Raw genomic sequence first — 11,376 nt, forward strand, 5'->3', positions numbered from 1 at the left:
TCCTCCAGCCCAGCCGGTGACACTCCACCCACCCTGAGCCTGGCCTGCTGGGCGTGCTTCCTTGACCTGGGGTGGTGCAGGGGGGCCGTGAGGGCGCAGATCAACAACAGAGGGACAATGTCCACCCTGGCCAAGCCTCCCAGCCCAGTCCTGCCTGCCTATCTCCCCTCTGGCCTGGCCCAGCCTGCAGCCCGGGGTGGTCCGGGGGTCTCCACCCTCTCCTGACCTCAGCCAGACTTCCTCCAGGGCCCTCCTCCCAGGGCCAGCTGTTTGTGGGCGTCACTTGTAACCTTGAACCTGACTTCTGGGTCAGCCCTGGTTTGATCCTGGTCCTGCCAGTCTGGCCAGCCCCATGCACTCAGGCTTTCCCCTGCAACCTGGAGGTCCTGGCCCCCACCCACCCTGAAAGCGCTGCCCACTGGGCTGGGCAAGGAAACCCCCTCTCTGAGCTTGTCCTCCTGGCTGGGGTCTCCTTGGAGATCCTCACCCCATTTCCTGATGGACACCTTGGGGAATAGTCAATTCAGACTCACAGGTGGAATTTGCTGAGCGTGAGGCTGCTCCCCAGTCTGAGGGATGACAGAAAGCATGCCAGGGCCCTCGGTCACCTTTCAGACTAGACACAGATGTCCCAGACCCCTCACCCAGCACAGAGGAGGTGAGGCTGCGCACAGGCACACAATCACTTGGTGAAGGTAGTGACCACCATGGGAAGACCCCTTGAAGGAGACAGCGTGCCCCTCGCCCTCCACTGGCCTGTCAATCAGTCCCTGGGGACCCAAACTTGGTGTAGGCTCAGGGCCTCAGACTGGCCAGAGGTGTGCAGCCCGCAGCCCCAGAGCTCATGAATTTTGACAAGCTGAATTGAATTTCTAGGTAATTCCTGCCTGTGGGGAGCAATCCCAGCAGTGCAGAGGGCGCGGGGCAGCCAGGAAGAACCCTGTCCATGCCCCCGCCTCTATCTCTCCCCAGAGGCACTGTCTCCACAGGTGGGCATCCTTCTAGAGCCTGTGCAGCCCAGACCCCGTCTGTTCCTGGAAGGGGCCGCCACGTGCACGTCCCCTGCAGGCCTGGCTGCCCTGAGTCCCCAGGGTTCAGATGGAGAGGACGGTCCTGGGAGCCAGGGCCCAGTCCCTGGCGTCTCTGCCCTCCTCACGGCCCCTCCTGGTCTGTCCTGCTCCAGGTCAGGGTGGGATCCAGGGTCACACTGGCCACCACCTCCCCCACCCCCCAACCCAGTTTCCTCGGTGTGCGTGATGCCCTGATCACCATGGTCCCAGCTCCCAGGCAGCTCAGGGTGGAGACTGTGGAGATGCCGGGCACGGCCTGCCTCGGGGTCCACAGTGCAGCTGTGACCCCACTGCTACTGGAGCCCTGTGTCACCCCATTTTCCAGGCTGCAGATGGTGACCTCTCCAAGCTGGGGAGTGAAAGGGTCTCAGGGAGGAACAGGCCCCTCCCCTGTGAAGGCAGTCCCCACCCTGGCTCTGGGCAGATGTTCAGGGCACCTTGCACCTGCGGGGCACCCCAGATGGGACACTTCCACTTTCGTGAGGGGCCTCTCATCCTGCCTGGTTTTCTGATGAGCAGGGCCGACAAAAGTTGAGTTGAAATAGAGGAAAGTTGTCCATGAATGGGGAGCGGGTGCGACACCCCCCTCGATGGCCATCTCTGGAGTGTTTGCCTGCTCCCCACTCCCCCCGGGCCGGGCAGTTGGGGCTTGTGGGGAAGCAGACGTTGGTTGCGGCTTTCGGAGCTGGGCGGCCCGGGAGATAAGGCGCCCAGGAGGAAGCGGCTGCAGAAGGAGGGGTGGGGCCTCTCCCTCCAGAGGCCACGGCTGCCAGCACCCGGGGTGGTGGGGAGGGGGCGAGGGGCCTTCTCTCCCACGGGAGGCAGACATTCAACCAGTAAGCCCCTAAGAGATGTGGCCCATGGGGCAATCAGGGGAGGTGATTTGGAAGCTGTGTCTCAGGGATCAGAGCTGCCCCTGGGGAGGTGAGAGGAAGTGCATTCCAGATAGATGGGCCCTGAGGTAGTCACAGCTCCAGGCTTTCAGGATTCTGTAGGACGGCCAGGGTGCTGGAGGGAGGCCAGTGGAGGCCAGTGGTGAGAGGCCACTAGGTGGAGGGGGGCAGGGAAGTCACTAGGATGGGAGTCTTATTTCTGCCTCCTTTCCTGTCCTATAGGAGCCCCATGATTGCTGGGTGAATGAATGACTCAATGGAGGTGGACAGATGGATTAATGGGTGGATGGATGAATGGGTGGGTGGATAAATGATGGATAGGTGTGTAGATGGGTAGATGAATGGATCACAGGAGGATGGTTGGGTGGATGGAGGGATGGGTGGGTGGTGCATGGATGGCTCACAGGAGGACGGGTGGAGAGAGGGATGGGTGACTGGTGGATGGACCAGCGGAAACACAATTCTATGCAAATCTTAGGTAAGCTGTGCTTTAGAGAGCAGGGACTGCGACTCACAGGGGTGACATTCCCAACCACAAAGCAGCCCCCCAAAGAGGGATATGAGACACAGGACAGATCCAAAAAAGGCCTGATGAGGAGATGTGAGCTACAAGGGAGCCAGGACAGCCCAGCACTCTTCAACCCATGGCCTGGCAGGTGGCTAACCTCTGCTTCCAGGTCTGGAATGAAATGTGGCCTGATGGTTGTGGTGTGCTCGTTTCAGTACTGACAGGTGAAGCCAGTCCAGGGCTGGACCCCTTGCCCACCACTCCCCAGTCAGAGTGTTGCAGAGCAAACTCAGGGTCACAGGGAAGGGCCATTTGCATCCTGGTTTGATACATGGGAATCCCGCACACGAGGCGGGGCTCTGGGGCTCCTGGAGGCAGTCAGCACGCTTACTGGCAGGAAGAGCTCTGTCTTTTGGGGCCAGAGGCTGGAGCCCACACAGACAAGCAGGAGGACACTGAGCTGGTAGCAGGCGTCCCTACCCTCTGGTGCTGTGGGCACCTCTGGTGTCTGATGAAACCCATGAGCCTCGACTCAAAGCAATGTTGGGAACACAAATACATTCACAGAAGTACAAAGAAAATTCCTTTCATCCAAATACAGATGCCAAACTGTTAAGATCTTTCTGATGTAGTAATACACATGCTTCTCTATTTACCGTAGCTGTGAGTGAGAACTGTGACATCAAATGTCACAGCAGCCGAAATACAAGACGCTAGGTTGAACCCCGTGAAATTCCTGCTACTTGACTGCTGCTGACCTACAAATGTGACAAACGCAGCTGAATCTGTCCGTGCTGAGCTCACAGGAATGGCTGATACACCTGTGTTTGTGGTAAAGGGAAATGCTACACTTTGGTTAGAGGTTAGTGAAGTACAGGTGTAGTCTTTTTTTTTTTTTTAATATTTTTTATTTGGCTGTGCCGGGTCTTAGCTGCAACATGCAGGATCTTCATTGCATCAGGTGAGGTCTTTTGATGTAGAGCATGGGCTTACTTAATCTATGGCAGGTGGGTGGGATCTTAGTTTCCTGAACAGGGATCGAACACACATCCCGTTCACTAAAGATGGATTCTTAAACACTGGACCACCAGGGAAGTCCCTGTAATCTTTTCCTTATCCAAGTTCATGGACGCCTCTCCCTCAATAAAGAACCACTGTTCTAGTTCATGGTGAAGACCCCTCCCATCCAGTGCTTCAGTCAGGGCCTTCCATCCCTGGTGAACCTGCCACGTGGAGGCTTCCAGAGTCAGAGACCCCTGGGGTCACACTCTCATGTTAGCTGTCTTTGCTGGATACTCTTGGGCCAGCTACTGAACCTCCCCGGCCTCAGTTTCCTCAACTAGAAAATAAGAGGACCACACGGCCCACCTCACAGGGTGCGGTGCAGGTTTAGTGAAACCGCTTGGCGGACATCCTGCTCCATCGAGGTTGGCTGTGGTCCCTGTGGGCGTGCTGTCACCAGAAAGCTCATCCTGAACAGAGTTTTGTCAGATTCCCTGAGAATTCTGCTTGTCCAGCTCAGGACCCTGCCCAGGGAAGCCCTTTTGGAGTGAGGGCTCCCCTCCCCTACTCACCCTCCCTCTGTCCCTGCCTTTCACTGTCTACGGAGACCTCCTCCCTCCTCTCAGCCCCCTGGCTCCTGCCCTCTACCCCCACACCACAGCAGGAAGATCTGTCCAAATCACACGGTCATCATCCAACTCCTCTTCATAAACCTTCAGTGGCTGCCCAGGGCCCCAGGATGAATGCCAAAGGTGACCCTGGATACCGCCTTGCTCTACTCCCTCCTCTCCCCTCTCTCATAGGAACTGCTTCTCTCCCCAAAGTGCCTTCATTATCTCTGACCTTTCGCAGCTCTTCCCACAGACTGGTCCAGGGCTTCCAGAGTCAGAGACCCCTGGGGTCACACTCTCATGTTAGCTGTCTTTGCTGGATACTCTTGGGCCAGCTACTGAACCTCCCCGGCCTCAGTTTCCTCAACTAGAAAATAAGAGGACCACACGGCCCACCTCACAGGGTGCGGTGCAGGTTTAGTGAAACCGCTTGGCGGACATCCTGCTCCATCGAGGTTGGCTGTGGTCCCTGTGGGCGTGCTGTCACCAGAAAGCTCATCCTGAACAGAGTTTTGTCAGATTCCCTGAGAATTCTGCTTGTCCAGCTCAGGACCCTGCCCAGGGAAGCCCTTTTGGAGTGAGGGCTCCCCTCCCCTACTCACCCTCCCTCTGTCCCTGCCTTTCACTGTCTACAGAGACCTCCTCCCTCCTCTCAGCCCCCTGGCTCCTGCCCTCTACCCCCACACCACAGCAGGAAGATCTGTCCAAATCACACGGTCATCATCCAACTCCTCTTCATAAACCTTCAGTGGCTGCCCAGGGCCCCAGGATGAATGCCAAAGGTGACCCTGGATACCGCCTTGCTCTACTCCCTCCTCTCCCCTCTCTCATAGGAACTGCTTCTCTCCCCAAAGTGCCTTCATTATCTCTGACCTTTCGCAGCTCTTCCCACAGACTGGTCCTCACCTGGCAAACTCCTACACATCCCTCAGAGCCCTCTGGAAGTGTCTCTCCTGTGCCTCCACAGTCCTGGGTGCCCCATCACCGCATTAGCACCTTGGATTGTGGTTGCTGTGAGCCAGCCTCCGTGGACAGCAGGAGAGCAGCCCCAGAGGGCCTTACTGGTGACGGCTGTGTCCTTGGTGTGCAGCCCAGGATCCGCTTGTGTGTGACAGAAGGCCGCATGTGTGTGCACACGCCATCTCTGGATGCCCCCCCCCCTTCTATAATCTCCCAGGCATGAATTCTGCCCTCAGGACTCCACTCCCCACCTGCATCAAGATGAGAGAAGGAATGACCACCTCTCCTCAACCTCCAACCCCAGTGGTCCAACCAGTTCAGGGGAAGTGGGTCCAGAGGCCCAAGAACCTGAGTGGGTTGCCTTTGGAGGCCTGGCCCCTGGAGGGGTGCTCCAGGCTCAGGTGCCGGGAGGCAGAGGCATGGTGTAGCATCCCCTGAGTTTGGGGACCAGGGCTTGGTAGCCTGTGCTGGGTCAGCGTGGGCCTCCCCAGCCCAGAGGTGGGTGTGGAGTGGGGGAAGCCATACTGCTCCTCTTGCCCTGAACGTTGCCTGCTCAACAAGCAGGGCGGGGGCTTTGGGCTGAGTCTGGTGAGGACAGAGTCTGAGGATGGAAATAAGAGTGCTAACAGTGATAGCGTGACCCCAACCCTCCCGGGGACCCGCCTACCTGCCTGCAGAGCGCATCCTCTGAGTCGTGGGGAGCTGCCTGCCCACTCTGCTCCCTTGAGCAGCCAAGCTGCAAAGGGGAAGGCCCCTCCCTGAGGAGGCCACTTTCCCTTTGAGGAGCCCCAGGTGGAGGGTGGGGTCGGCCCTGTCCGGTCTTGGTTTCTCTCTGACTGTGGGCTGAGGTTTCCCGCGTCCTGGGCACCCACCACTCAGCCCTGAGCTGCCTGCCTACAGAGAAGCCGTGTCCGCCCCCATCTCAGCACCCAGCTCTCACTGCATTTCCTCTGAGCCCACCAGACATGAGGCAGCAAATCTGGTGCTGTGTTTGATCCAGAATGAATTAAAGTCGTAGGCAGCTCCCCATGACTCAGAGGATGAGCTCTGCAGGCAGGCAGACGGGTCCCCAGGAGGGTTGGGGTCACGCAGAGGTGACAGTCTTCCCTTCTGAGCCTCAGTCTCCCATCCCCAGAGATAAACAACCTTGTCCAGGCTCGACCCCGTTGGGTAGGGTCGGGGCTGGTGAGAAGCAGAGACCAGGGGTGGGGCAGGGAGGGCTGGGGTCCTCAGTGAAGTGGGGTCCTTACTCCTCTGGGATCAAACTTACTCCACTGGGCACAGATGTCAGTTTTCCTCCCTTTGCCCCCTTTTCTCCTCTCCCTCTGGCCTTGGGGTTGGCACCATCTCCGGGTGAGATTTTCTAACTCATGTTGTTTATTGCCTGTCCCTCCACTAGAAGGCCAGCTCTGTGGGGCTGGGTCTTTTTCTCTTAAATAGACTACTTTTCAGAGTCATTTTCGGTTCACAGAAAAATCAAGCACCTGTCCCTCCAAACTCAGAGCTCTCCCATTATCACTCCCACCAGGTGGTACTTTGATTACAACAGATGGACTTGCACCACAATCACCCAGAGCCCACAGTCTACACCAGGCTCCCTCCCGGTAGCGTACATTCCATGGGTTTGGACAAGTGGATAATGACCTGTACCCACCATTGTAGTCACATGCAGAGCAGCTTCACTGCCCTAGAAATCCTCTGTGCTCCACCTGCTCATCTCCACCTCCCCTAAGTCCTAGCCACCACTGATCCTTTCACAGTCTCATAGTTCTGCCTTGTCCACAAGGTCTTAGAGTTGGAATCACACAGTCTGTAGCCTTTTCAGATTGGCTGCTTCACTTAGTAGCTTGCATTTAAGGCTCCTCTCCGCCTTTTCATGGCTTGACAGATCATTTCTTTTTAGTGTTAGGTAATATTGCACTGTCTGGATGAAGCACAGACTTTTTATCCATTCACCTTGAAGGACGTCTTGGTTGCTTCCAAGTTTTGGGGACTGAATAAAGCTGCTGTAACCATCCAGGTGCATGTTTGTGTGTCTGCAGGCCCCATGTCTCTCTGTGCATCCAAGTCCCCTCTTCTTAAAAGGACACTGGTCAGACTGGATCAGGACCATCCCAGCAAGCTCATCTTCAAATACAGTCACATTCTGAAGCATTGGGGCTCAGGGCTTCAACCTACCAATATGCGGGGGGACAGTGTGGCCCAGAAGTCTCTTGGAGCCTTTAGGTGCCTTTAGGTGGACACCTTGATTCTGGCCTCCTTGCCTCCAGCACTCAGAGGAGACAGCGTTCTGCCGCTCTCAGTCTGCTGCACAGCCCAGAAGGTGAAGCCGCCTCACTGGTCATCCCTGCAGCCAGAGGCCAAGGGTCTGCAGGAGCTTGCCCCACATTTGGTGGTCTACGTGTTGCACACGCACCTGCCGAGCACCGACTGCAGCTGGATGCTGCTCTCTGTGCTGGGGTGAATGAGGCCAGGTCCCACCCTTACAGGTCTGAGGACATCGCGAGAGGAAGGTCAGCAAAACAAGAAACCGCAGTAAAAGTAACAGGTCATACACAGTGAGGCACGGAGGAGGACAGTCTTGCTTCGAGGGTGCGAAGTCTCGAGGTTGGCAAGTATCAGGGAAGGGCTGTCTTGCAGGAGGGAAATCTCGCGGGAGGGAAGTCTCGAGAATGGCAAGTCTCCTGGGAGGAAGTCAAGAGCCTTGCAGACCCTCGAATCCACACGGGCTCTTCCCGCCTTTTCTGTGGGGAGTGCCCTCGAGCAGAGCCAGCTGCTTCTAAAGACCCCAAGGCCAAGGCACTTCGCAGGTCGTCCTTTCAGAACCCTAAGGTCCTTTCTGGGTTCCCTCCCAGGCCCCTGTTCCTTAATGCCAGCCTCTGGTAAGACTCATCAGCTCCCCTGAAAGGCAAGACCCTTCCTCAGCAGGCCTCACAGCCTCCCAGGTGGTGGGGACAGACTCCCAGACTCGCTTGAGGCAAAAATATGACGCATTGGGACGTATTTGGATGTAAATATTTTCAGCTGCGAGAGTAGCTGAGAGATGAGGTCTTGTTCCCGGCGTCTCTGCAGAAGCCGGGAATCCGGGCCATCTGGCGCCTCTTCAGCTGCCCCCCTCCCTCACTCGGCAGGGAAGGAGGCTCCACCTGGCTCTGGGGCATCTGAGCCTCCCCAGCCTCACTTTCCCCATCTGTCCAGTGGGGGCCTGAGGGTGAGATGGGGCAGCAGCCTGGTTACCTTTCCTCTCTCATGGCTCTGACCTAGTACAGGGGAATGGCCAGGTGTGGCCCTGTGGGTAAACCAGATGGCCTGTCGTGGGAGCAGGTGGGCTCGGCTGCCTCCTTGGCTGCAGGGAGGACCCTGGGATTCACACTCCTCATCACCACCCGACCAGACTCCTCCAGCAAAGCTCGAGGGCAGCCTGGGAGTCAGGGAGCTCCCAGGATTCAGCCTGGACTGGGGGTGGGGGTGTCCACTCATGACTCATCCCTGTCTCCCCCTCCCATCTCAGCTCTGATCAAGCTGCCTAGTGCTCGTCTCCAGGATGGCTCTGGGCAGTCTTTAGGAAGTCCACTCTCCTAGAGGGGCTACCACCTGCCTCCCCATGGCCAGCTCAGCTCTCCTCTGCTACAGTTGAGGGGTCATGGCTGACTCAAGCTGGCAAAGCCCTTGGAGAAGGCTCAGGGCAATGGTTCCAGGCAGAGGTACACTGGAGGGGGTTTGGGGTCAGGGGGTGGGGTGCTGGCGCCCCCCTCCAGTTTCAAATGCGGAAGCAGGACTTCCCTGGTGGTCGAGTGATTAAGAATCTGCCTGCCAGTGCAGGGGACATGGTTCAATCCCTGGTCCAGGAAGATTCCACGTGACACGAGGCAGTTAAGCCCGTGTGCCACAACTACTGAGCCTGAGCCCCTCAACTGCTGAAGCCCGTGTACCTAGAACTTGTGCTCTGCAACAAGAGAAGCCACCATAACTAGAAGCTTGTGCACCACAGCTAGAGAGTAGCCCCCACTTGCCACAACTAGAGAAAGCCCTCACAGATCAATGAAGACCCAGCACGGCCAAAAATAATTTTTTTAATAATAATTTTTTTTAATGGGCGAGCCCAGTGGGGGTGGTTTCATTACTGGCCCAAGGTCACCAGGCAGTGAGTGGCGGGGCTGTCCTGGGCTCATCTCCAGGTTCTATCTCTTCTCCACTGGCCTCCAAGCAGGGCTGGCAGTGGACCAGGTCGAGCCTGGGAATTCAGTTACTATGCTTTGCATTTCCTGGGGATGCTTTCAGCTTCAAGTAACAGGATATCCAGCTAACAGTGGTTTAACAGATGCACACACTAGTTCTCTGGAAACATGGAGAAAGTGATGCTGGATTAGGTGCAGTAAGTCAATGTCATCATCGGGGACCCCAGCTCTCCCAGTCCTTATGCTCAACCATCCTGAGTGTTGGCTTGTTGGCTTCTGACTTGTTGCCTCGTGGTTCTACAATGGTGGTTGTAGCTCCAACCATCACAACTTCTGAACCCTGCATTCAAAGAAGAAAAGGAGCCAGGGAGAAAAATCTTTCTCAGAAATTTTCAGAGAGTTCTCCCCTTCTAGCTTATTGGTTAAACTGTGGCTGTGCCTAGATGCAAAGGAGGCTGAGAACATCCCATGAGATCCCTGCCTTTGGGAAGGGAAGAGCTGGCCATGTGCCCTCGAGAGGGAGGAGATAGCAGCCAGGGCCCAGAGGAGGTAGGACTCGCAGGACCGGGAGGAGAGGAGGAGCTTCCCGAGGGTGGGACAGAGGTGGGTTTAGGAGGGCACGGGGGAGGGCTTGTCCTGCTGGTGCTCAGCACTCAGGCCTGTGTGGGGCCAAAGGTGTGTTGAGGGGTGCCTCCACAACAGTACATGGTCCCTTCTCTGGACCTGGGCGTGAACAACACAGCTAAACTGACTAGGGCCCTATCCTGGCAAGCGGCTCAGGACAGCTCCGCTGGGATGTAGACAAAGTGTGAGTTGCTTCTTGTTTCCAGGGGCCGAGGAGCAAACTCACAGCTGCAGAGCAGACATGTTCTTCTTGTCCTGGCCAAGGGGCCAGAGGAGGCGCACCCCCTGACCAATGCCCAGGGGTGTTTCCCTCCGCCCAGCTGGACACTACCTGCTGCTGGGCACCCTTGGGAAACCCTGCTCCTTCTCAGTACAATGAGGACCCTCAGATCAACAGAAGGATGCCTTCCTCCTATTGCCTGCCAGCTACTAAGAGCCCCAAAACGATTAGCTGTATTATTTGCCCTGAAAATCTCAATTCTTCCTTTTCAAATGATGAGTCCTCTGATTCCATTAGCTATTAATGCACTCACCACATAGGGACTTTGTGTCTATGGAGGGCAAGCGTCTGTCTCTTCACTGCTGCCCCGTGCCCCGGAACTGGCTCTGGCACACGGTAGAGGATCCATAAGTGCTCGCTGAATGACTGAAGGGAGGAACATGTGAAGTGCACCCTCCCCTGTACCAGGTCTGGGAGGCCTGCGTGCACTCGTTCTCGTTACGTGTGTGTGTGTGTGCATGTGTGTACAACGTGTCAGTCTTCCTTCCCAGCTGGACAGAGCCCAATGGAAGGGAGTCCTCTCTGAGTCCACCCCTTGAGGACCTCACACCCAGCTGCAGTCTCAGGGGCCCCGGAAGGCAGGTGACTGATGCCTATGGACAAGGGAATCTGCCCTGAGTGAGCTGGTTCTTGTAAGACCATCGGGCCTGCGAGGGGCACACCACCACAAGCCAGTGAAGCACACAGCTTTGCTCTCAGCCCGCAGGGTGTGTGGCCCCGGCCTGCTAGGCTGTGGTTTGGGCAGGCTCCCTGGCTGCCCTGGGCCTCAGTTTCCCCAGGGTCAGCCATGAGAACAGGTGTTGTCAGAGGAAGCAAGCTGTTCTCTGCAGGAAGAGCTCAGGTGGGGCAGGCGGGTGGCTGCTACCTGGCTCAGGACTTCAGCCACGGGTTGGACATCTTCCTGCTAGGGTCCCCCAGGACCCGGGACAGCACTGTCTCTCCATGGCAACAATCACATCGCCATGGGGTCACTGTCTGCAGGGTCCCGGTTGGAGCTCCAAGTCCAAGGCTGCATCCGGTAGCCTTATCTGGGTCCCTGGGAACTTCCCCCGGGGCCAGCCGCGAAGGTGGCCCCAGAGATACTCGGCATGGGGGGTGGGTGCTTTCCTGCCTGTGACATGATTAAGTAACAAAAGCAGTTGCTGGTGGGAACATGAGCCACCGCACTGCCATCTGGCCCTGCCTGGCCCCTCTCTGCCTGCTGACCACCCGCTCTCACTCCCAGGATGGACAGGGGAATTACTGCATCC

Source organism: Ovis canadensis, chromosome 14 (genome assembly GCF_042477335.2).
Source record: "Ovis canadensis isolate MfBH-ARS-UI-01 breed Bighorn chromosome 14, ARS-UI_OviCan_v2, whole genome shotgun sequence".
Taxonomy (NCBI): domain Eukaryota; kingdom Metazoa; phylum Chordata; class Mammalia; order Artiodactyla; family Bovidae; genus Ovis; species Ovis canadensis.